The sequence below is a fragment of the Rhea americana genome, unplaced genomic scaffold (assembly GCF_003343005.1).
Source record: "Rhea americana isolate MKP2758 unplaced genomic scaffold, rheAme1 scaffold_56, whole genome shotgun sequence".
NCBI lineage: Eukaryota > Metazoa > Chordata > Aves > Rheiformes > Rheidae > Rhea > Rhea americana.
In genome coordinates, this window is record NW_028186712.1 from 4,159,505 (window position 1) to 4,184,487 (window position 24,983).

A 24,983-nucleotide genomic window follows, 5' to 3' on the forward strand; every position below is an offset into this window, starting at 1 on the left:
CTTGCAGCTGGATTTTCTGGTGGCAGTGCTGAATCACCCYCTACTGGAGTTGCTTTTATGAAATGGGGTGGAGCAACTCAAGAGCTCGTGGTCCAGGAGAAAATTCTCTGTGTAGTTTTTTTCTCTCCATTCSTAGGTCCAGTTTCTCTGAAAGCATCTAAAATATACCATTGAAGATTTCATGGGAAAGCCCTGCTCTCAGGGGCTCCACTTCAGTAAAGTTTAAATGAAAGGGAGTACCTGTAAGCAAGTTGTGGAGTAGGTGAAAATAAAGACAAAACAAAAAAAAAACCAAATGAGCTATAAGTCATTTTAGCTTAAGATGGGAGCTTTCTGAATGGTTAAATATGTGCCATGTGTACTTACATARTACGATAGTTGAAGATAAATTGGATTTTCAGCATTGTGGTAATTTTGTTTGGATTTTACTTTAAGCTTTTCTTACCACTAAAAGAAACAGAAGYATTCTGATGCTAAGAATCTATGTCTAATGCTAAACAAATCCTTTTACACATACRAAAGATCAGTATGTGGAGCCTGTGTTTTGCCAGTGGATTCAGTCACTTACTATTAACAGTTTGGAGAACATGCAAATAACATGCAAATAACAAGCTCTTAAAAAAACCCAGGAAACTGCTAAGTTTTGTAATGGTAGCTAGTGCAGAGGAAGACTATAGGATCTTCCTTTAAAAGATGATGGATACTGGACACTGACAAATGCATCAAATGTAATTGAAGTTTTGTAGGCAGAAAGGCAATTTCTTGTTAAAGCTGTAAAAAGTAATGTTCAGAGTCTCTCCTCCTTTGATGTGAGCTGAGGAATTTGCAGGGCAGAATGTGTCTTGTGACATGGTGAAAAACAACTGTCTACTTCCTTCCAAGCRAACAGGTTTGTTAGCCATTAGGCACTGACTGTTTGCTTCAACACTGTACAAGACAAACTTAGAGCCCATCTCTGCCAAGAAGCTCTTGAAGTGAAAGGCGAATACAGGTTAGAGACAAAATGCACTAGGACATCCAAAACAACTCTGTTTGTTAGAGCAAAACAACAACAATAAAAGAAGTAATAGAGCAGAAAGTAGTGTGTTAGAGATAAGAATGTTTTTTATTTGTGAAGAGAATTAAGAAAATTCCAATTTTGGGTGCTCTGYATTCAAGTAACAAATTTGCCTTTGTTAGGGAACACAGGAAAGASAGTGCTAAGTAAAACTGAGAATATAATTCATGGTGGAGTAAAAACAGTGTGGTCTGAAAATAGAGCAAGGATGCGGGCAAGGTAATGATTATGGAAAGCAAATTTAGCTACTAACAGGTTTCCATACTACAGCCAAAAGATACTAGGGAGTGTGAGATAGTAAATAGAAGATGGGCACTAAAATCATACTTACTAAATAATATTTTCAAAGGTGGATGGAATTCTTCACAGCTAAAGAAGGGTAGAAATAACATTAAAAGATAAGCAATCCGTCTCCAAAGTTTCTGATCCATAGCTGGAGGTAAATTTGATAAAATTCAACTGGCAATACCACAGTAAGTCAGGAGGACTTGGAACATAGATTTTCTAGTTGGCTGCTGCTTATTTTTAACCATTGGAATCCACCTGAGGTTTGGACTTCACAAACTCACACTTTCTTTTCTATTCTCAGCTGGAAAAGTCTCTGTTAGCTTGGGTTCATTAAAAAAAAAAAATCCACAGAATAGGAAGAGGTAAAAGTTCTCTGTTAGGGGTTACCATACTCTGTTACCCCCGGTGTAGGGGTACATATTTGTTTGTTTTCTTCCATAAACTCTCTGATCCCTTATCATCCACAGTCCTCCCAGTTTTTCCAGGGTATGCGCTCAGCTTTTTACTACTAGATTCAGCTTAAATCCATCAGTAAATACACATATTTTTCTGTATATACTTTTAATCAGATTTTACTAGTATATATAAATATGATCCAGCATTATCCATATATTTTGTGGGTTTTAAACAACATGTTTTGTGTTGTCTGTACCATGGTCTTCTCAGGAGTGTGTTTGGTCTGCTGAAGTGCTAGAACATATGTGAAGAAAACATCTATTTGAATACCTCAGAGGTGATAAATGAGGTATGGCAAATGATAAATGAATAATGAAAGGGCTTATGTAGGAATTAAGTGGTGTCTAGCATTTCTACTGGCTTTCCATGCTGGGGTTGTATTTCACCCAAAGCACTGTTCATCCTCTGAGGAGCAAACAAACGATTTTTTGTGGTAAACAGTTATTTTTATATTCCTTTCAAAAATTAAGAAACTGGCAGAAGAACTGTTATTGCCAAAAGTCCCACAGAGGATCAATATCAAAGGAATCAGAATTTAGAAATCTAAGCTTGCAGTGGGAACTGAAGGAAACTCTACAAGAGTAGCCATACAACAACCATCAGGCAGATTTGTGATGAGATTGTGGAAACTGAGGAGCAGAAAAGTAAAGAAATATGGGTCTGTTGTGACCTAGAGTTATGAAACAGGGAGGAGGAAGAGACACCACAAGAAGGTAGATAATACTAGATAAAATTTCAAAGTTTACAGGGCATAAGCAAATTAAACCTYTGTGGTCTCTGAAATTTGTCTGTTGCAAACTTTTGCAGCACTACAGCTGGGAAGTGTATGTTGAAAAATCTGTTTTAAGCTGACAGAAGAAGTTGATGGAGCGTGTTAAAGAGTAATGAGTCAGGAAGGAGTGAAGTATCTATGATGCAGCCTAGAAAGAGAGCTAACAGTTTAGTGGTAGCCTGGGATATTGCCCACGTACAGCCATCAAACTGGAATAACAGATGAGTGAAATCTGTAGCGAGACTACTGCTTTAGTCCATCTGTAAGGTGGTGTGGCCAGATTTGACTAGAAAACAATGTCGAATAAGATTTTTAGTTTTAAAAATCCAGAATATACTTTTCTTAAGCTTATACTACGAATCTTAACTTAAATAGCAGTATTATTGCACATACATAATTTTTAAAACAGTCTGAAGTGAGTAATAGTGTCATCTAAAAGAAGCACGTCTTCCAGCCAAACTAAAGTCACTTTCCTCCTTAGGCACAACATGGGTAATTAGTCAGGACTGAGAACAGGAAAACCCTACTCTCAACTGGAAATACAGGAAATATTAGGGAAAAAAATAGGACAAAGTAGGGGAAAAGGCCTTTAAGAAGGGAAGGCATTAGGGTCTGTTATTACAGAAGTTCTGTTTAGGTAGTTTCCTGTTTGTTTTCCAATTATGTACACTGCTTTCTGTCTTTATTCTTGAAAGTTATGCACAGTCTGAGCCTTACAKTTAAAACAAGAAAACAGGCGCACTGAAGCTTTTGTTCTGTTTATTCTGTAACAACTGATCTCTTCTCAGCAGTTTCATGTGATATACCACAAAAATTAGCAAAGTGGATTATATTATATTGCATGCATCATAATCTTGTGGAAAATATACCAAAACCAGTTCAAAAGTTCTATTTCCAGTAAATGACTTTGGAAAAATTTAGAAAAGAATAGTGATCTTGTTATACAGATGTGTTTTCACTTACTTTAGACCACTGGTAATAAATCACTTCAGTCTATAGCTCCAAAAACATGGAATTAGAGAAAAATATTTTTTAACATCTTACTAACAGTGAGCAAACAAAAATCCTAACTGAAATTCAGGTAAATTTCAGCCTGAGATTAAGAATTCACGATGAACTTTTTWTATATATATATGTATATATATAATTACCTCCATTACTTACAGGTATAACTACTGCATTTTATTCTTTTATGTTTTTCCTTAGAACTCTTTCTTGAAAATGACATTGCACCCAAAATGCTGCAATAGAGGCCTGTCACGCGCTAGAGAGTTACACAGGTATCATATATTGGGTTACTTCATTAGCTATCTCTGCATTTTCGAATCCAGACAGTCAGTCAGTTTTCTGAATTTCAGAACTCTCCAGTGCTCACTACAATAGCACTTTGGGTCACGACAGTACTGTCGGAGTCAACTTACTGCTTCGATCTTGGTCAGTTCAGCACAACCCCTTCTTACTGCTCATTTCCATTGCTGCTTCTGCCTCTTTTTCTTCATTTGAAACGCAGAGTAACCTTATTTTTGGAATCGCACATACACTGGAAAATTGCCTTTTCTTTATTAGCCTTTCGTTGTTTTTTGTAAAGCTTTTGCTAATATCGGTTATGAGACATTGTGTTAAAAAAAAAAAAAGGCACCATGTGGTAAAGTTCTTCTGTTTGATTGAGTTATTCCAAGTTTATATTTATGATCATGTTTAAATGAGCTCCTTGTCTTTGTTTTACAATGCAGGTCTTGAGTTCAGCTGGGTCTGCTTTCCTCTTCAGAGGGATAAATAAATATATAGCATAGCATTTCCTCATAGTTTTTATTAATTCCTTACTCTTATGGTTCAGACTGAAAAAGAATTTCCTATGGTTTCTAGAAAAGATGTTGAGTCCACTAACTGGGCCCACAGCTGAGGCAGCCAAAAGTAGAAATTGATAATCATTCATTGGAATCCTTTTATTTGGTGATCAAGTTTAATTCACAGGAATCCCTTCTTTTAGGGTTTGGCAGCTATTTACATTGTCTAATATAAGAGGGCAGTTCAGAAAAAGAGGAAATCTGAACTGGTCTCTGGAAGAGCCTGTGTCGGTCTTCATTGACATGCATGGAAGCCAGTTTCTTAGCTGTGGTGTGTTAGTACCAGAAGTCAAGCGACAGGAAAACCACTGCTGTGTCTTGAACTCTTGAAATGTAGGTTATTAAACTTGGTGAAAGTTAGAGGAGGGATCTCATAAGTAGTCTGAAGCAAACTTTAAAAATCCTACCTCGCTTTTTTCTCCAAGGTTTGAATTACTACTGTCCAGCGTTTGTATGGTCTGACAACTGCATCACCTTTTTTCCTTATGGACTATGCTACGTGACTGCTAACAGTGATCCTTCTACTATATTTCAAGCTGGGAAGAACRGGTCCTATGTCACACAGACCATATTGCCATATGATACTTGCTGGATGTCTGTACATTGCAAAATTCTTACTTATCTCCAGATACATGTTTTAGTCAGTTTTATTCTTGGAGAACAACTCTCAGATCATTGTAGCTTTTATCATGAGTTTAAAAAAATATCAATGTCATATTTAAAGGATGAAGATAATAAGCCTGACAACTTTTATATTTTGCACAGTTCAGTGCTCATCCTAAGATGGATGCCAAAGCTGCCACTTTTTTGTGAGAGTGTRTTTCAAAAAATAGCCTGAAAATAAGAAAGTTGAAAAGGAGTTCATACTTAAAGGCCATCTTTTGCTCTTCCCACACTACAGAAATTTAATTCATATTCTTCCTTACTCATTATGAAAACACATAGAACATCCTGCAAAACCTACTGTAATGCATTATTCTAAATGCCAGGCAGATAATATGTGATGAAATCTATTACATATCAGAGAGCAAGACTGAAGGTGAAAAACAGACATGGTCTGAAATGTCCTTGTGTAGTTGAAGAATAGCATTTCACAGCAAGYTGGCCTCATCAGAACCTACCAGCACAAGTACTTACAGTATCTTTAGACAGCATCTGTCTCTGGTCACAGGGATTCTGTGTTTTTTTAAAACAAGCTGTCATATTACTTGAAAAGAATAATATAGTGGCATTTCATTTCTGTGATATGAAAATTTATTTAAAGAAGCATTTTTTCTTTAGGTCAGTAGGTAGAAGGTGAAGCTAAACAAAACTCCCAACAGATGCAGATTGAAATAAATAATGTATTATGAACTATAGTTGCAAAATGATAAAGCAAACCATATAAATATATAAAAGRAGGAGGTAAACTGTGTTCTTGAAAAATTATTGAGCCATTGAGGGCTGGAAATATATTGCTTCAGCAGTATTTCCTTGATTTTTCCTCATAAGTCATTTTTTTTTGAGTTTGTTTAAGATACTAGATATCCTGGACCTACTGTATGGAATATATCTGGTAGAAAACCAAAGTGCATTTTAGGAATCAGATTTTTACATTACAATGTCATGCTCTTCAAGATGTCTTTCCAAGTGTGTATTGCTCATACACAAAAGTACACTAAATGCATAATAGCTGGAACTTGATGACCTATAGCTGCACTAGTTTTAATAAATCCTATAGCAATAATGAAAAATGATCTGTTCCTTCATTGCTAAACATGGTTCTGGGAATTTGGTATGTTGAGCGGTATTGGCTACACAAGCAACCATATGTTTTTAATTCAGCAGTCTTAATTACAGGAAATTTAATGATAATGAATAGTAACAAAGAACAAATAAAAAAAGACAAAAGAGAACTTAGTTTGCATCCAAAGGAAATAAATATTTTGGTAATAAATTGATGCCTTTACATTGGAAAATTCATTTGTACTTACAGCATATAGGCTAACTATTAACAATTGTCCATTATTTCTTTTTTGTTTTCCTTTTTATGGTTACAATCATTTATGTAATAATTGGAAAAACATTAAGAAAAAACATGATCCTAAATAGCAAGGCAGCTGGCTTTTAAGAATTTGGTTATAGGATATCAAATTCTGTCACTGCTGTAAAATCAATAAGAAACTTGGGAAAAAATTTGGCCCCTTTGAATGAGTTTTTTGTCATTGATTTCAGCAGAATCAGAATTCGTGGTACCAYGTGAGTGAGAGCCTGTATAGAACCTGTTGCGAACAGAAGGTGCTGCCTACTGCCTTCATTTGCTTTGGTTGAGGCCTGAAGTTGCCTCTTGATGCCTGCCTGGTTGCCCATGTCAAAATGTTTAGATTTAAGTATTCTGAGTCCAGGTGTCTGTATTGTAGAGGAATCCAGCCTCTGCAGCTTCCACCTTACCTAGGAGATAAGCTGAACAAAGGAGATACTTAATACTTCTGTGTGTTTTTWGCTTCGTTTTCCATAACTGCTGGTAAGGCATTTTGGAGGAGTTGTTGCAGTCTTAACTTTAGCAAATACTTCAGTCTCAGTTTTGTAAGTCCTTAAAGAATGAAAGAGCTAAGACACAAATGTTCAACATTTGGCACCAAATTAAATATTAGGGTGATAAAGGATGCTAAGCTTGGAAAGCTAGCCAGTTAAAATACCAAATGATCCAATTACAAATAAAAGACAAATTCATAATATTGTTGGGGGAACTGTTGAGGTCACCTGTTCATGATGATTCATTGGATGAATGAGTTTAAGGTCCAGCAGCAGCAGCAGCTTACATTAGACAGGTTTCATTTGAAATTATTTTTGATGTAGACTAATATCAATTAACCATACTGCTCCTTATAGCAAATGTTATAACTAAAWTAAAAGCTTTACCTAACTCTATGGATGGATTCATTTATRGCCTACATATCATTGCAATACATACAGATTTRTGACATTAATGAAAAGGAGAAATGCTTAGTGATGCACCTTGTTTGGTAACCGTTTGCGTTCAAAGTTGATCAGATTTCAAAAACAAATTTGCAAATGCCTGCAATTCCAGGAAGATTCTGATAGTCATATTCTTAGTTCTCCAGACCTTTTTAAAAAATATCTATTGAATTAATTTTGAAATTTGGTAACTAGAACTTTCTTTTAACTTCAGCATAATTATGCTTTCAGTTGAAGAAGTGTTTCGTCATATCCCTTCCTATAAAAAAAGTGCAGCAGCAGCAAAGAATGTGTTAGAAACTTAAAGGATTTCTTCACTTTTAACTCTCCTAATGCACTAACATTTTAAAACCTATTTTGTAATCCATGGCATTGTTTAAAAGCCAAACAGAAAGCTAAAGAGGTTGCTTTTCACCCCTGAAATACCTTAGGTTTTAAAGTAATCTGTGTTCAGTTTCCTTTGGAACTTTTTAAAAAATTCATAGTATGTTTCTGAAATTTCAATGCTTTCGGCATATGTTACTTGTTTRTCTGTGAGAAGATTAAGAAATCTAAGGCAGAATTTCCAAAAGTACTGACCTACCCAAGGGAGTAGGTCATAGTTTTCCTGTACTTCCGTTGCAATTTAGAGTGAGGATGCAGAGCACATTACTACAATGTAATGAGTTATTGTACCCRTTTATGTGATACCACTCTTCTACTTGATGAGAATTTGAGTTAACTTTGTCTACAGTGAAAGAGAGTTACAGCTGACTTGAATTAGCTGGTACGTGTTTCGTCTGACAGAAGCATCATACAGAGCTTCTGAAGTACAGCTGGCACAGGGTAACGTTTTACCCCAAAGTAATGTCTTATGTCTGAGTCATAAGACCCTGAATATGTGGTCACATATAGGACAAGAGAAAGTCCACAAAGCCACTCTTTTATAAAAATGTGGTCCACCCTAAAAAAACATTTGAGACATCATATGATTAGCTATCATCATGTATTAATTTTTAAATGCTGAGGGTGCACACTGACTCTCAGCTAGTCATTACTGGTTTCTCCATACATGAATACTTATGAATGAAGGTCAGGATACTAACATAGTAAGGATTTCTACCATCTTTTCTTTTGGTTAGGACAGTCTATTATTATAACTGCTACTTATTTTGTTATTCTTGGTATCTTGCCCTCAACTACATGCTACAAGTTAACTGCAACGAAGCATAATGGGAAGATATGTTTGTAACCTAACCAATTTTAGCCTAGTTTCTTATGCTTAAAGGATGTAAATATGTATAAATACCTGATAGGAAGCTGTAAAGAAGCCATATGGAGCCAGACTTAGTTGTGCCCGCTAACAGGGCAAGAGGCAATGGGCACAAACTTAAACACTGGAAATTCTACTTAAACGTAGGAAAACTTTTTTACTGGGAGGGTGATCAAACACTGAAACAGGCTGCACTGGCAGATGTAGAGTCTCCTTCTATGCAGATACCGAAAACCTGACTGGACACAGCCCTGAGCAGCCTGCTCTAGGTGACCTTACTCTGATCAAGGGATAGCACAGATGATCACTAGAGGTTCCTGACAGCCTTAACTGTTCTGTGTGATTTGGTCATATGGCTTTGGCCAATGTAACAACCTTTAATGCTTTAACTCTATAGATTATTTTAAAATTACATCTTACAGGACTGYAAAGTAACTAGATTCTAAAATTGTTCTTTGCGCTACTGTGATGTAAAATATGTGTATATATATATAAAAAATACATATTCAGAATAGAATTTAAAACAATTCTTAGACTAGAAGTTGAAAACTTTGTTACTAAGTTAAAGGATTTTTTTTACAGTCATCGTGAAACAGAGGATTCTGAAGGGCACAACCATAGAATTTGGCAAAGCAGAAAATTCACAATGTTTATACYGTGTTTAAAAACATGTCCTGGAGGCAGACATGAACTAGCTGGAAAATATGTAAATTAGAAGCTTTTAGAATACTGAGTTGCTYGAATCATTTGTAGCATTGCTGTATGTTGAATTTTCACTAATCGTTTTTTTTTTTTATTACTTAAAGTGTGTGTTCTGGCTAAGTCTGCCTCAGTCTTGTAGTAGCATTACTTTCACCCAAAATCTAAAAACATTGTAATATGTCTTTACATGCATCTTGTTCATCTAACATCTTCACTGAGGTTTAGCATGCACTTACATGTGGTGATGTTGCTAATGAATTTATTTCTTGAACTGTGCTAGTACTCGCAGGCCGTACCCAGAGCCCCTTCTCTGTGCTAAGTGCTCTATAGCACGCAGCAGGAGACATTCCCTTCCTGAGGAGTCTCTTCGCAAGCACAAAACCAGGATGAACTACATGATAATCTCAGCATATATTACTTTTTTCCACCCTCCCCCAGCTGTTTAACAGCTATTTTGGGGGATATCTTTCTTTTTTAGTTGGGTATTTGCAGGGAAACAGGTCTTGGGGAAAAAAAAGGAAGCTGAAGAGAGGACAACAAATAAATTAAGGATATCGTGGTACATCAATAATTAGAGCRTAAGAATGAGCAGGTGGATAAGTGTGGCTGAAGTCTAAAATTTGTGCCAAAAAACCTATTAAAAAGGGAGATTAATAGTTAAAATACATTTGTGGTTGTTAATGCAAAAAAGTGTAGCTTTTTTTTTTTTTTTTTTTTTTCCCTAATTGACAGATGTTGTATGCCAATGGTTGTGTGAGGAGATCTGGCTGCTGAAATGGTGCTCCGTTGGCTGCATCATTACCTAATTTCCTCTTTAGTAAACAAAGGAAAACAAATTAACAAGCAATGCTTTCATCTTTAAAGTAGTATTGCATTCTTAATACTTCTTTGTTTACCTTTGGAAGAAAAATACATATTTTCTTCTGAACGGTTAGTTTAAAACAGTAAAATGGAACTTCTAAGTAACATGCATGGGCACGTTTTAATATATTCACGAGTGATCTGAATACAGTGCAGAAATCACATATGCTGCTCTGCTGCAACTTTCAAGGTTCAATCCATCATTCTGGAACCCAGGGGGCCTAGATTTGACATCCTGCCTAGAAACCTTATTTCAGATTGGTTGGAATTGTGCCATCTTATGTTCAGGTTAAAAGAGCAGCTGTAATTTGTCTGGGTAGCACTTTTAACTATGCACAGCAAATCATAAAACCCATTTTCAGTAATAAACTTGAAGCTAAAATAGGCCCATTGCTTCATTTCCTGATCTATACAAGATTTTCATCATTTTGGTGCAATTTCACTTGAAGTTTGATCTTATAATGATATAGATTTCTGTAACAATCTTTCTCAGATTAGCAGTTTTATTTAGCATATATATAGCATGTAGGAGATTTCTTTTTGGCATTTAGAGGAAGTCTTTTTTCTGTTGTTCTTTGAAACTGAAAGTATGAGAATAATTTCATAGTAGAAGTTAAGCTTATATATGATTGCCCCAGTAAATAAAACTTGATTGTAGTCTTTTTCAGTTGTAAATACCAGATGTGAAAATACTCTTATCGTAATGTATACAGTGTTTATGGGTTTTTTTACTTTATCTCTTCTAGTATGGCTTTATTACAAGGGAGTTGCAAAGGCAAATATGTCCAGCAACCAGCTAAAGAAGTTTTAAGAAAAAATATATATATATATATATATATATATATATATACACACACTCCCACACATGCTCTCTCTCTCTCTATATATATATATGTATATGTATATATATGTATATATACACACACACACGATTTTTTTTATGGTTTTGTATTATAATGATTTTAGATGGCAGCCTTTTGTGCCCATTCTTGTTTGTACATGTGCTCTTGCCTGGACGGCGGGGTCCAACTTCTTGGGAGGGTAAGTTTCCTTTTACTGTCCAGACTAACTTAGCAGCCCTGGGGAGCTCCTAGAAAAGGCTTTYCTCAAGGGGATGTGCCAGTCAGCCTGACTGTGGGGAGCCCGAGCAAGGCAGCCAYGTTTACCCATTCACAAGGGTGTAGGCTGTGTTTCAGCTCCTTTTTGATGTTGCACGAAGAGGGTTTCAGCATCAGCTTTCTTCTGATACAAGTCTTCAGAACCTTTGTGAGAAATTGGGCTCACACACTGTAAGAAATAACAAAATGTGCTAAAATGTCMTTATAGTTCTGGAGACAGCCAGTGGCTTCGCTGCCAAGGGGGCTTGACCAGCTAGCCCCCCCTTAGTCCTTTATGCATTGACTTCAGTAGCCTTTTGCCCGGTGCCATATTTCTGGTTGTCTGCATTCATGGAGAATTTTAAGAGTCTCGTTTTTTGAATCACAGTCTTGCCTTTCAGCACACACAGCACAGCACAGCCTTGCCTTTCAGTCAAAACCTCATGATACATCTTGTGCCCRTGTAGGCTCTGTGTATCACCACTGTAGCTAACTCAAGGGACAGGTCTTTTTCTTACGCTTTCCTCAATGCCATGAGGCTTTTTGACACTGTCAGCAACACAGCTTGTCTGTGTTACTTTATTGTACTAGCTGAGCCTACCTTACTGAGAATAGATTCTTTCAAAATATTTAATGTTTCCTTTGAATAATTTAGCCCTTTGAAAATGCCACTGAATTAAGAATTTATGGTAATACGGTCTGCTTATATTAGACGTACACTCTGCTGGGGTAGCTTAGCTAAGGAAAATGAAATGTATTTCTATATATTCCATCTTCCAGTACCATAGTTGAGTCAGAACATGCTGCAGTATAGCATTGTGCATCTTGGTGGCCACACAAGCGCCCTGTATTCACTGGAGATTTAGATGTACGACAGCTGCATATAAATATGCATAGTTGGAGAGATTCATAATTGTGCSTCGTTCTAGGGCTGATTGGCCGTAGTGCTGCCACTGCAAATCAATGAGCGGTTTCCCCATCTATCAGCTGCTTGCTTGCTTGAAGGCAGACAAAATGGTTAAAATACCAGCAGCCCACAGAGGGCTCCTGAGTGAGTGAGACTTGTTTGCTACAGCACTCAAAACATTTCCCTGAATCTACAGTAGCTCTCAGTAGATGAATTTAGCACTCAGCAGATTAATTTAGCTCCCAGTGTGCTGGATTTAGAAAGAAAAACTAATATAGATGAATACATTCTGTTCAGCCAGCATATTTTGTTTTGCAACAATACACATGTCTTATTTGAACTGCAATCTGGTTGGAAAGCATTTTGCAAATGGTGCATTGGTCATAAAAATGAGTCATACTTGCTCATTTTTTAAAAAGCTTTCCTCTAGTGCAGATTAAGGAAAAAGTGTTGAGCAATTCATTGGAAAAAGTATTGGAATTTTAGCCATTTCTGATGAGCTTTGGACATCTTTTTAATGTAAGTTTTACATTGTGTGGCAAAAAATTAGCAGCTGCTTTCTTTTCACTTTGCTACCTGTGTAACCTATTAGATGATTTGTACCATCTTGTTCATAGTTACTCCACTCATTAGCCTCTTTGGCAGGGTTACCTTAGCAGAATTTTCAGGTTTGAAGTTGAAGGAATGTCCAATGGAAGTTAGGAAGAGCTCTTCATGAGGATACAAAAGTCTTGTATGGCTTTCCTGCAAGCTTTAGCTATTCCACTTCACCTGGAAAATGTTACAGGGAAAGCGGACTAGCTTGCTTATGTGTAGTAACAGAGTGACTAGCTTGTGTATGCTAACAGAGTAATGCTTATTGTTTCGGAAGCCAGGAAACTGTATGCAGATAAGGAATAAAAATCTAGGAGCTGAGCAGAACATTTTGACTGGTTTTATTTAAACATAAAGCAGCCAAGGAAATGAAAAGAAAAATGCTGTAAAATGACGAGCTGGCTTTCTAACCTAGCATCCTCAGTAATGAGTCTCTCTCATATGAAAGACTAACTCGCAACGTATCTTTCAGGGCACTTCTTGATAAAGTATTTCCACTACCAGCAACAGTGATTGTTATAAAACATTCTTTCTGTCTCTTGGCAAATTTCTTTTGGAGCATTAAAGAATAGGTTGAAGAGCAAATAGCTCCTTCAATTGAGTCGGTGCCGTACAGYGCAGATTTAATTTACTCAGGAAGAGCTCAGCTGCTACAATGATGGGTGCTTTATTGTAGTGATTCCCAATCCTATTTAATCAAAGGACTACCTAACCTTTTGGAGGACACAAACAAACCAAAGACCTTCCTCTTCAGTGCTGCTGTAGTGTTTTTCATTTGCCAACAGATAAAAACGAAGCTAAACTTTGGATGCTCCTTTATGAACTTTGTTTTTCTCACTTGTTTATATACTGTCTTGCATGTACAGGGATGTATGTATGTTGTTTTCTTACCTCAGTTTTAAAATCTTACAATATTTTTCCAGTTATTTTGTAATACAGACTAATATAATAACTGACTCAGTTAGGCTGGCCGGGCAATGAGGCAATGAAGCCAGGGTTGTGTTTAGTCACAACCATGAGCCTGCATGCTCAGAAGTGTAGTAGTATTGGTGCATATAATATCTATGAGTATAAATTATRTATGTTAGGGCCCTGAGTGCATCCCCTTTCCGTCTGAGCTCTTCAACCCTCAGGGGCTGCCTCTCCACCTGGGCCCAGGACCTGTGGTGGTTGAAACATTGAGTATCCTAGAGCTTTAGCCAGCACCAGCATGGTGGGTAATGGGATTTTTTGGTACTTAAGCTTTTCCTTTGGTCATCTGAGCTTCTGGCCCTGCAGGAAGTAACACCATCTTAGGGTTTTCCTCGCTGACACCTCAGCATCTTGTTACCGCTGCTCAGAATCCTTACCTTGCCAAAGTATGCCTCATTCATCGCCTCCTTTCTTCAAGGTTTCAATGCATTCTCAGCAAAAACTATGGAGGAAATTAAAAGCTTTTTTTTCCAGCCTAGCTTCAGATGTCACAAATATGGAGGCCAGGTTCTGAAAATCCAGTTCTAAAAATTTCAATRTTTATTGTTTCCTGTGCTTCCTGCCAAGATCTTCTCCCTGCTGTGGCAAGATACTGCCATCTGTAACATATATTAAGCTAAGTGTCAGCATGTTGGTACTTGCAAATGCCGTAAGCTCCTTCATGGCCTTGTTATGGTTTAAGATCTTGCCAAACTTCACAGGATGCAGGGGCTTGTTTTGAATGTCTCTCTCTTTCTTTTTTTTTTAATTCAGTTCAGTCTGACTCAGTTTGAGACACACATCCAGGACACATCTACAAGTTGAAGTAACTTCATTAGACATACACTTGCACATAACCTGGCATTGTGGCTCTACTATGGTCTGTGGAAGCAAGGCACAATATATATTGGTAAAATTAACTTGCCTATAATATTGTAGCAGTGTGAAATGTCTTCATTTGTGTAGCATTAGYACTCCTGTAAATTCTCATGTAAGATTTTTGCTGTTGTCAGATTTCCAGAAGCTAATTGATCTCAAAACTTGCTTTTACTTAATAATGTTGTATTTAGAGACATGTGCAAACATAGTTTCATTATCATATTCAATGAATTAGGAAAACAGTTTATAATTTCTTTCCATTCCTGTGACTTAATTCTAAACAGCTGTTTTCAGAATTCACATTCATACCTGCTTAGTAAGCAAAAAATGGAAGTAGATAACAGAGGTTAGATTTCCACTTRTGCAAAAACTGTATCTTGTGCTCAGGACAGGTCCAAAACCTATTATAGGTACGGTGCAAGTTGTTTAAATGGTCTTCCCATCCTGAGGTATTCTTTCAATCTTCCCTTGAAACACAYAGAGAAAAGAAGATGAACCATAGACTCAGGACATTTACTATGATCAATTCATGCAGTGTGGAAAGTATATCAATTTGAAGTCAATAACCTGCTTAATAAAACTGCTGCTATCTAGAGAGGATATTTCATGAATGTGTTTTGGAATTCACAGAAATAGGCATCTGCAGATTGTATCGCTTTAGTCCTGGAAAACAATAATTTTGTTTAGTGAGGCTTGAAAACATTTCATATCTCAGAGTTCCACCTCTTACTGGAAATCTTTTCTTTTCTTTTCTTTTCTTTTTTTTTTTTTTTTTTTTTTTTTTTTTTTTTTTTTTTTTTACAATTTTTGTCTGCATTAGGCGATTAGGCGCATCCTTCTTCATCATCTTTCCCTCTTCTTGCCCTGGTCTCCCACTTCATCACACCTGAGTATTCTAATGCATAAAATACTTCGTAATAACTTTTGAGTATTTGTACTGATATAATCATAGTGGCTACCTGTGGCTAATACCCAATGTAGGTAATGTTTATTCATGATACAGTGGAGATGTCTCTGCAGAACAGGTGACAGAGTTTAGAATTGTTTGATATATGAGCTAGCACCTGATGTCAGTGCTTATTCAAAGCTAGACTGTTTGAGCAAAAATTAAAACCTAGTCTTTTGTAAAGTCTTTAGGTGGAGAAAGTAGATTTCAGGGTCCTGAATAGTCTAGAAGTTTTCTTYTTTTTCCTCCATATCTGAGAAAAGCTGAGAAAGCAAAGCAAGTTGAGTAGTAGGTATGTTGGACTGTGTTGTCTTGAGGAGGATGCCTTTAAAGCACAGGAGAATAGTCTTTTTTTTTCTTAGAAAAAGAATTCTAATCTATAGTTTCTCTTGAGCCACTGATTTTATTTTAGCTGTGCATGTTGGCTATTATCTAGAATTGTCAGCGGTAGAGAAAGTTAAGCAGTTGAGACTGAGCGCCACAACCTTGGTGTAACCCAGTTGAGCTGTTGATTCAAATAAGAAGCAAGGCAGAGTGGTGCAGTGCATGCTATTGTGTGGGCTGTGTGCTGTAACAGGGTTGAATGATTGCATCAGCTGCTGGTAGGAAGTACAAAGATAAAAGATTTTAAGGTCTGAGAGAATATAATGGCAGAAGGTTTCTGAAGAGAAACAAACCTTTCTAGCTAATCTCAAGTACTTATACATCCTGGGTTCATTTTGTCCTAAGTCCACTGCAGGTTCTGTAATTCGTTTGGTAGCACTAATACAAAGAACTCTGCATAATTCAAAAGTGCATTGAGTTTTTATAAATGTTGTTTTAGAATACTCTTTGAAGGCACAGTAGACAGACCAACAGATCCTACATTTCGACATAAAATTCTGCATTCAGAAGGATGACTAGAGTGCAAATATTTTAATGAGTAAATGGAAAGACAAATGACAGAAAATGGATAATACTTTTCTATAGAAATATAAATCACACAGCTATAAGCAAAAAAAAGACATTCAGAATTAGAGCAACAAGATGGTACTAGAAATAGCGTAGATTTCCCAGTTACTTTGGAATTCTGCATAGAAACTACACACAACACATTCCTTTCTTCTCCCCCTTCTATTTTTTAACTGCATCTGATAATAGCTATTAGGGACATCCAAGCGTCATTGTATCAAAGACTAAAATTAGAAATGTTGTGCACAGCAAAATACAACTGGCTAAACAGTTTCTGGCTGGGACTGCTTACAGGGAGGAAAAACCACCCCATTTCTCTGTCTTAAAGACAGGCAAAGGCTCGTCTATGCACAGATCACTCCAAGAAAAACAGGGGAAAAACTACATGAGATTCGGTGAACCCTTAGCATTTAGGAAGCGTGAGGATGATCTATAGGTTAGCATTCTAGTCTGGGTTATCAGAAACCTGGCTTTGGTTCCTTAGATATCACAAATACTCCATAGTTAAGTAGTGTAAGTAGTTTTTCGATGCCTCAGTTCCCATCAGGCAAAGGTTGGGTTCTGTAAAAGGGCTGTTACGAGGATAAATACCTAATGCTTGTTGAGTGCTTGGACTGTTCTGTAATGTAGGTTGTCTAAGTATCTTGAAGCACTATTTCAGCTGGAAGTGTGTGTGTATGCTTTCTTCTTGCACCAAGRAGTTTCTTAATAACTTATATCACTTAGCTTAGAAGACAGAGGAAGCAACATCTCTAAGAGGACTGAAATATCAACCGTGTTCTGAATTGCACTTGTGCCAGAAACAAAAGATACTTCTTTGAGGAGGACAGATCTTTATGCTGTGGTTAGAGATGGCTTAAATAGAAAATGATCAAAATACTTGGTCTGAGGAGATGACAAAAAATAAGAGAAAGCTACCTTGTCAAATACTCTGCTGAGAAAGGATGCAGTTACAGAGCAAGAAACACAAGCGAGCACTTTATAAAAGGGAATGTTACTAAAATTGAGACTTTTCAAAGCAATCAAACATTCAGGGACAAGAGCAAAAAACTGAAAAAGAATAAGGAAAAAGGAGTATCAACAGAAGGATTTTTCCTTTTCTAGATTATATAGTTCCAGTTATAATAGAGAGTTTGAAAAGGAGAGGGAGACTATGTTAGAAAAGAGAAATGGGAGAGAGCGACAGTAGCTGCTACTGGAATAGAGATAATGGATTTCTTGCATTTGCCTAATGAAACACTAGCATTGTGGATGAAACTGTGCAGATAGGGAACAGATGACAGATGAATCAACAATCAAAAGATTTATAGTTTGCAGAACTGCAAAACATTTTGTATAATATGTCTTTGGTAAGGTTTCTGTATTAGAGTAGTTAGAAGAAGAATTACTGAAATACTTCTCTTCAGCTGAGAAATCTGTGTTACCAGAGAAAAGAGAAGTGGAGATAACATTTCTTCAAGGTTAAAGACAGAGGTCATGATGGTGCTGAAAATACCACTAGCTTCAGTTGTCTCTYTGCCAGGCCCCAGGAGAGGACCTTGGGCTGGCTGCTTACAAAAAGCTGGGCTGCTAATAGGGCCAGTGAAACCAGGGCAGTTTTCTTAGTTGTGATAGTGAAAAAGTGCRTTGTAGGTAAGTATTTCACTGAGTAGGCAACAGGTTCCTCGTGTAAAAATAGTTACGGAAGGGAGATGTGACTTATGTGGAAAACTATGTAGGGACGAGATAGTCAACAGAAGGGAAAGCGAGTACTTTGGGAATGCTGGGAATACTGAAGCTATACCAATAAGGATGAACTGGGAAAGGAATTTATCCGGGAAAAGATGCCACAATCTTAAGGTAGAGAATAATCTTCAGGAACAAGCATAAGCAGAGTAAGTTTCAGACTGTATTTAGRGAACGAGATATTCATAGGGGACTGTCCTGGGGATTAGAGTTTTAGTTTGTTTTGTGCTTTCACTTTCTTTACTTTGCTAGGGCCCTGTCGATTCGTAGGAAAACCAAGAACAAAGCAGCACGTCATTTCATCTCACCTCCTCGATAGCATTATATTTGGATAGGTTTCTTAGTTGAGGTTTTTGTTTGATTTGCTTTGGTTTGCTTGAGGGAGGAGCAACAAACAGAATATAATTTTATCCCGTTTACACAAATGAATAATTAAAAAAAAGAGCAATTTGATGATTAGCTGTCGGCTCTGTGTACCATTCCTGTAGAAGCCTTGTTTAACAAGAATTTAAGTAAATACAAATGAAGGATTGAAAGCATAAAACATCTGGAACATTTTAAAGATGCATTGAAATATAATGTGATTAATTTCTATTGTGCTAATTATACCTATTATGAATTAAAACAGATTCCACTTTGCAGCCATTGTTATGTAACTTGTGGCTTTACAGTTCTTTGAAATGCAGTTTTCTATTCATGTGGTATATTAAAAATGTTAGAAGACAAATTACAAAGCTAACTGAAATAGTGCCAGCAATCTTAAACAGTTATTTTACTACGTAAATAAGCAGTGTAATGCTTACTGTGCTTTTATATATATATATATATATATATATATATAAAATAAATGGTAATGTAGTGAGTCAGGATTGAGGGGATGGGTTTTTTCCAGTTATATGATTTAATGGAATTGCTCTTCGTCTATAGCACTGTCCCTCAGATCAGTCTGCGAACTATTACCCCTGTTTGATATTTTGTACTCAAAAACACGGTCTGCTCTATGTTGCATGGATTGCAAGTGTAGCATAGCACTAAGTCTGAATACGCTGAGATACAAAGATAGCTCATGCGAGGAGTGAGTTGCAGGGCTTTTTTTAAACGACAGCATTCACAATCACTTAGCAATATGGAAGGTTAAAGCAAGGCAGAAATCCACTGCTGCATGCGGAGGGGAAATAGGGGAGCTGCCGGGGCCCCTTCCCGCTGGTCACGGGGCTGCAGAGCTGCTCTCGGGGCCCCGCGGACTCGCTGTGGCAGGCAGTGAGCCGCAGGGGACGGCAGCTGAGAGGAGGGCAGTGTCTGCGTGGGTTGTGGACGTGCCTTCTGATCCTCCTCCCGACGCGCCAAGCTCTTCCTGCTCTCCTTTTCCACTATAATGGGCTTGCAGTGCAATCTCGCCCATAGCAGTTATATAAAAACTAATCCTCTTTTGAGTACTTTAGGAGAAAAAAAAAACAACTTCTATTTAAAAGATTATGCCTTTTTCTTTTTAGCAGTAAGTGAAACTACTAGCTAACACAAAGCAAATASTTATTTAAGTTTTGTTTTGATAAATCAGGCATTGCTTAGTACTGTTGTAAGAAAGATTTCACCTGATTACATTTTAAAGAATYAACTCCACCCATAGATGGGGAACCCAGACAAAACTCTGTGCAGTATTTGAATCTAATTTCACCCCTAATTTGACAACTCACATGAGCGTGAAGCCCTACAGAGTGGAACAGATTTCACTGGGAAAAAAATGTTTTTACTCCAAATCAGTCCATTTATAAGAAGCTTGAAGAAGTTCAATTCATTTAGTTGTGTCATTTTGTATATTTTCAGTTTCTGCGACAGAACTATCCACAAAATTTCCCCGCCCAAATCAAGAAAATCTCTCTAAATAGGGTGTGTATGTGCATACAAATGTATATAACTGAGAAGGAGGTTCTAATTGTACTTATGTCATTACTCCAAATGCAGAAAATACCACGAGCATCTTTCTTCCCAACAAAAATCTCCAGTTCTGTTTTGGTGGTATAGGAGAAACTGGAAGATTTTTTCTTTTTTTTTTTTTTTTTTCATCAGGTATTGCTTCTGTCTTCTTAGATTTACCCCTGGCCTGTTGGAAATATGCACAACAAAAACAAATATATTTTTTAAACATGATGAAATATCAAGGAAACCTAGCATTTTTAATAAGGATTGAGAAAATGCGGTTATCATTCACCATATCTAATATTAGTTATTAGTATTTTGCACTTGAAATCTATCATTTTGTTTTTGAAAAATGTATATACATATACTCTTACTTGAATTAGCACTTTCCAGATTGCTTTATACTGGAGCTTTCTGTGCCACGTGATGTGACTTTCATTTTGTTTTTGCAGCATAATAAGGGTAAAACTGGTCCTGTTTAGCAAATTCTGKTTCTCATGGGGAACTTCAACCACGCTGGTATTTACTGGAAAGACAACAGAGCTGGGCACAAACAGGCCAGGAGGTTCCTGCAGATCATTCATGGTAACTTTTTGACGCAGGTGGTAGAGGAGCCAACAAGGATAGGTGTGCTTCTGGACCTTGTAACAAAAAAAAAGACTGGTTGGTGATGTGAAATTTAGGGGCAGCCTTGGCTGCAGTAATCATGAGATGATAGAGTTTGGGATCTGGTGGAGGAAGCAGGGCCATAAGTAGGATCGCAAGCCTGGACTTCAGGACAGTAAACTTTGGCCTCTTCAGGGACCTACTTGAAGAAATCTTATGGGTTAGGGCCCTAGAAGGAAGGGGAGTCTGAGAGAGATGGTTAATAATCAAACATCCCTTCCTCCAAGCTCAAGAATGGTGCATCCTTATGAGTAAAAAGTCAAGCAAAGAGAGCAGGAGGTCTGCRTGGATGAGCAAGGAGCTCCTAGCAGAATTTGGACAGAAAAAGAAAGTACACAGAATATGGAAGAAAGAACAGACCACTTGGGAGGAGCATAGGAATGCTCTCAGAGTATACAGGGATGCAGCGAGGAAGGCTAAGGCCCATTTGGAGTTAAATCTGGCAAGGGATGTCAAAGACAGGAAGGGCTTCCTCAAATACATCAGTAGCAAAAGGAAAGTAGGGAAAATGTGGATCCAGTGCTGAATGAGGTGAGTGCCTGGATACAGAGAAGGCAGAGTTACTGAATGCTGCCTTTGCTTCTGTCTTTACTGTGAAGGCCAGCCCTCAGGAATCCCAGAGCTTGGAGACAAGGGAGAAAGTCTGGAGAAAGAGTAAGTTTCCCTCAGTCGAGGAGGTTTGGGTTAGAGATCTTTTAGGCAAACCCACAAATCCATGGGCCATGATGGGTTGCACCCATGAGTGCTGAGGGAGCTGSCAGATGTTATTGCTAGGCTGCTCTCCATCATCTTTGAAAGGTCATGGAGAACAGGAGAAATGCCTGAGGACTGGAAGAAAGCCAGTGTCACTCCAGTCTTCAAAAAGGGCAAGAGGGAGGACACAGGTAACTACAAGCCAGTAAGCCTTACCTCCATCCCTGGAAAGGTGATGGAACGGCTCGTTCTGGATGTCATCTCCAAGCACGTGGAGGAAAAGAGGCAATCAGGAATAGTCAGCTTGGATTCACCAAGGGGAAATTGTGCTTAACAAACCCGATAGCCTTCTATGATGGACTGACTGGCTGGGCAGCTGAGGGGAGAGCAGTGGATGTTKTCTACTTTGACCTTGGCAAGGCTTTCAACACTGTCTCCCGTAACATCCTCCTAGGCAAGCTCAGGAAATGCGGGTTAGATGAGTGGACAGTGAGGTGGTTTGAGAACTGGCTGAAAGGCAGAGCTCAGAGGGTTGTCATCAGTGGGGGCAGAGTCTAGTGSAGATCTCTAGCTAGCGGTGTCTCCCAGGGGTCAGTGCTAGGYCCAGTCTTGTTCAACTTACTCATCAGTGACCTGRATGAAGGAACAGAATACCTCCTCAGCAAGTTTGCTGACAATACCAGGCTGGGAGGAGTGGCTGATACATCAGAAGGCTGTGCTGCCATTCAGAGAGACTTGGACAGGCTGGAGAGCTGGGTGAAGAGGAACCTCATAAAGATCAACAAAGTGCAGGGTTCTACACTTAGGGAGGAATAACCCCATGCCCCAGTACAGACTGGGGGCTGACCTGCTGGAAAGCAGCTCTGTGGAAAAAACTTGGGAGTCTTGATAGACAAGTTGACTATGATCCAGCAATGTGCCCTTGTGGCCAAGAAGGCCAATGGTCTCCTGGGGTGCATTAGGAAGAGTGTTTCCAGCAGGTCGAGGGAGGTGATCCTGCCCCTCTACTCAGCCCTGGTGAGGTCTCATCTGGAGTACTGTGTCCAGTTCTGGGCTCCCCAGTACAAGAGAGGCGTGGAGATACTTCAGAGAGTCCAGTGTAGGGCTACAAAGRTGAAYAGGGGACTGGAGCATCTGCCCTATGAGGAAAGGCTGTGAGAGCTGGGCCTGTTTAACCTAGAGAAGGGAAGACTGAGAGAGGATCTTATCAATGTATACAAGTATCTTAAGGGAAGGTGTCAAGAGGATGGGGCCAGACTCTTTTCAGTGGTGCTGAGTGACAGGACAAGAGGCAGTGGGCACAAACTGAAACATAGGAAGTTCCAGCTGAATATGAGGAAAAACTTCTTTCCTGTGAGGGTGACAGAGCACTGGAACAAGTTGTCCAGCGAGGTTGTGAATTCTCTTTCTCTGGAGATACTCAAAACCCACCTGSACGTGATCGTGTTAAATGTGCTTTAGCAGGAGGCTTGGACTGTGTGATCTCCAGAGGTCCCCTCCAGTTTTAACCATTCTGTGATTCTGTGAAATACATGCAGTTACTCAGTTTTGAAGGTAGGTATGTGTCCTGCTAAATAATAATAGCTTCTGCATGTTCTTTTTTTCTCTTTTTTTTTTTTTTTGCATCAGTACCTACTGTAAACAAAGTAAACAGGATAACTGTCGTTTGTCCCTTGAGTGAAATGACATTTACATAGGACTTAAACGTTGGAGTGGCAGTGGTCTGTCCTAAGCTCTCAGATGCTGTTAAAACAACGGCCAGYTCCATAGCCACCTAACTGGGGTCTTGCACCATCAGAGCTGTTCAGCCCCAGCCCTAGTCCAGTCATCGCAAGAACAAAGCATCTTAYACCTTATTCAGCTTTGTTCCTGTTTCATGGGGGGATTAATTAGAAGAGGCAGACGAAGGATAATATCAAACTATGTGTGCCTCAGTCTTGGCAGAGTCTCTCTGGACAGGTATGCTTCCTGGGAGTTTGGCCTCAGAAAAGCCAGTATCTCTGCTGTGTGTCACCGCATGCTTAGTATACCCCATGTCATGGGGTCATTGCAGTCACCCTCAGAATCTCTGTTTTGCTCAATAGGTAGCTTTCTAAAAAAAACGGTAGGGTTGAAAATTGAGAAATAAACAGCTCCCCCRTTCCCCCTGTCCATCTAAAAAAGAGTGCTATATCTGAATCCAAGAATAGAAACCTGATTCTAAACCAGAGAGCTATGAATAACTGACACAGGTTTAAAAACAGTTGCACACTGAAAGACAGGAGTTTCCAAGTCTTAAAGTTCACTGGGCACATTCATCCTCACGTTTGTGAGCAGCCAAGTATTTTGTCTGGAGTAACAGCACTGTATGAAACCCACCATAGTTCCTCTACTTATAAAGGGGCATAAAAATTCTGTGCAATGAAATACATGCTTCCCTGAAATGCTTTGCAGCTTTCAGGACATTATCCAACAGTGTTTCCTTCCATCTCCCCAGCTCTTCCAGTGCTCCTTAGACAAACATAATGTGAGGGGTTTTTTATCTGTTGACTTTAAATGGCTTGTTTGAGGATTTACTGTGCTATTTTTTATAGAAAGCCTTGAGTCTACAATAATAAAATAATACAGTTTTAAGTACTAAAACTTACTTTAATTACCCAGAGTTCATTTCCACTGGCACTCAGTTCTTACTTCTTTTCTTTTTTTTCACATAAATGTGTAAAATTGGAGGGAAGAAGTTCAAGCTTTCAAATATTGTCTTCCTTAAAATGTACATTTCTGCATTATTTCAGCTGACCTGACTTTAACTTCTATAAGACTGTAGTCAGAAAAGCCGGTTTAATTATCTGCAAACAGCCAAGAGCTATACACAAGAATTCCAGTCTGCTGCTTTTAACTGTTGATACAGCTAAACCCAGCATTGATGATACTGTTGCAAAATAAAAGACACCCCAACCCCGCCAGAAACCCAGTTAATGGTATCTTTGTCAATATTCTGTTGCTTTATTGGAACCTTAATACTTCAGATAGTAAAAATAAATAATGTAGAGCTGAAGTGAAAATCATATGTTGGAAGGAGTGATGAAACAAACTTCCTTTTTCATCTTTCCCCAATGATTTTCAAGCAAACCCATCCCCAAGCAGCTTCCTAACTTTTGTAATTATATTGAATTCCTAGTTAATTGGTCTTTTCTCTTGCTATTGAATTCGTCCTTGGATAATGCCTGCTGCATAATGATTTGTATGCAGACAATACATGTTATTTTCAATAGCGGTTTAATGGGATGAACGGTATGACTCCATATAAAGGTTATTTAGCCCTTAACTCCCATTGAAATCAATACCTTTGCAAATCTGGTTATAAATGACTTATAATGAATATGCATAAAATAGGATTACTCTTAAATAAAGGATGAAAATAGAATAACACACTGTTCTTCACTGAAAARTGACTGTAAAAATTGTATCTTTAAAGTTCCGTGATT

The 24,983-nt window shown here is 38.1% G+C and overlaps 1 long non-coding RNA gene across 25 annotated transcripts in view; it reads left to right on the plus strand.

Moving 5' to 3' along the window:
- The window catches only part of LOC146587860 (uncharacterized), a 359,490-nt gene that overhangs the window by 147,354 nt on the left and 187,153 nt on the right, over nt 1-24,983 (plus strand). For 2 of the 25 annotated variants that reach the window (XR_014897558.1, XR_014897556.1), the window contains exon 1: nt 18,176-18,392. The exons of 22 other annotated variants lie outside the window; for them this stretch is intronic. This is a non-coding gene — a long non-coding RNA (uncharacterized LOC146587860). Of the gene's footprint in view, nt 1-3,779; nt 3,854-18,175; nt 18,393-24,983 lie in introns of those variants that run through there. One more of the 25 variants, XR_014897544.1, reaches the window with a different exon arrangement.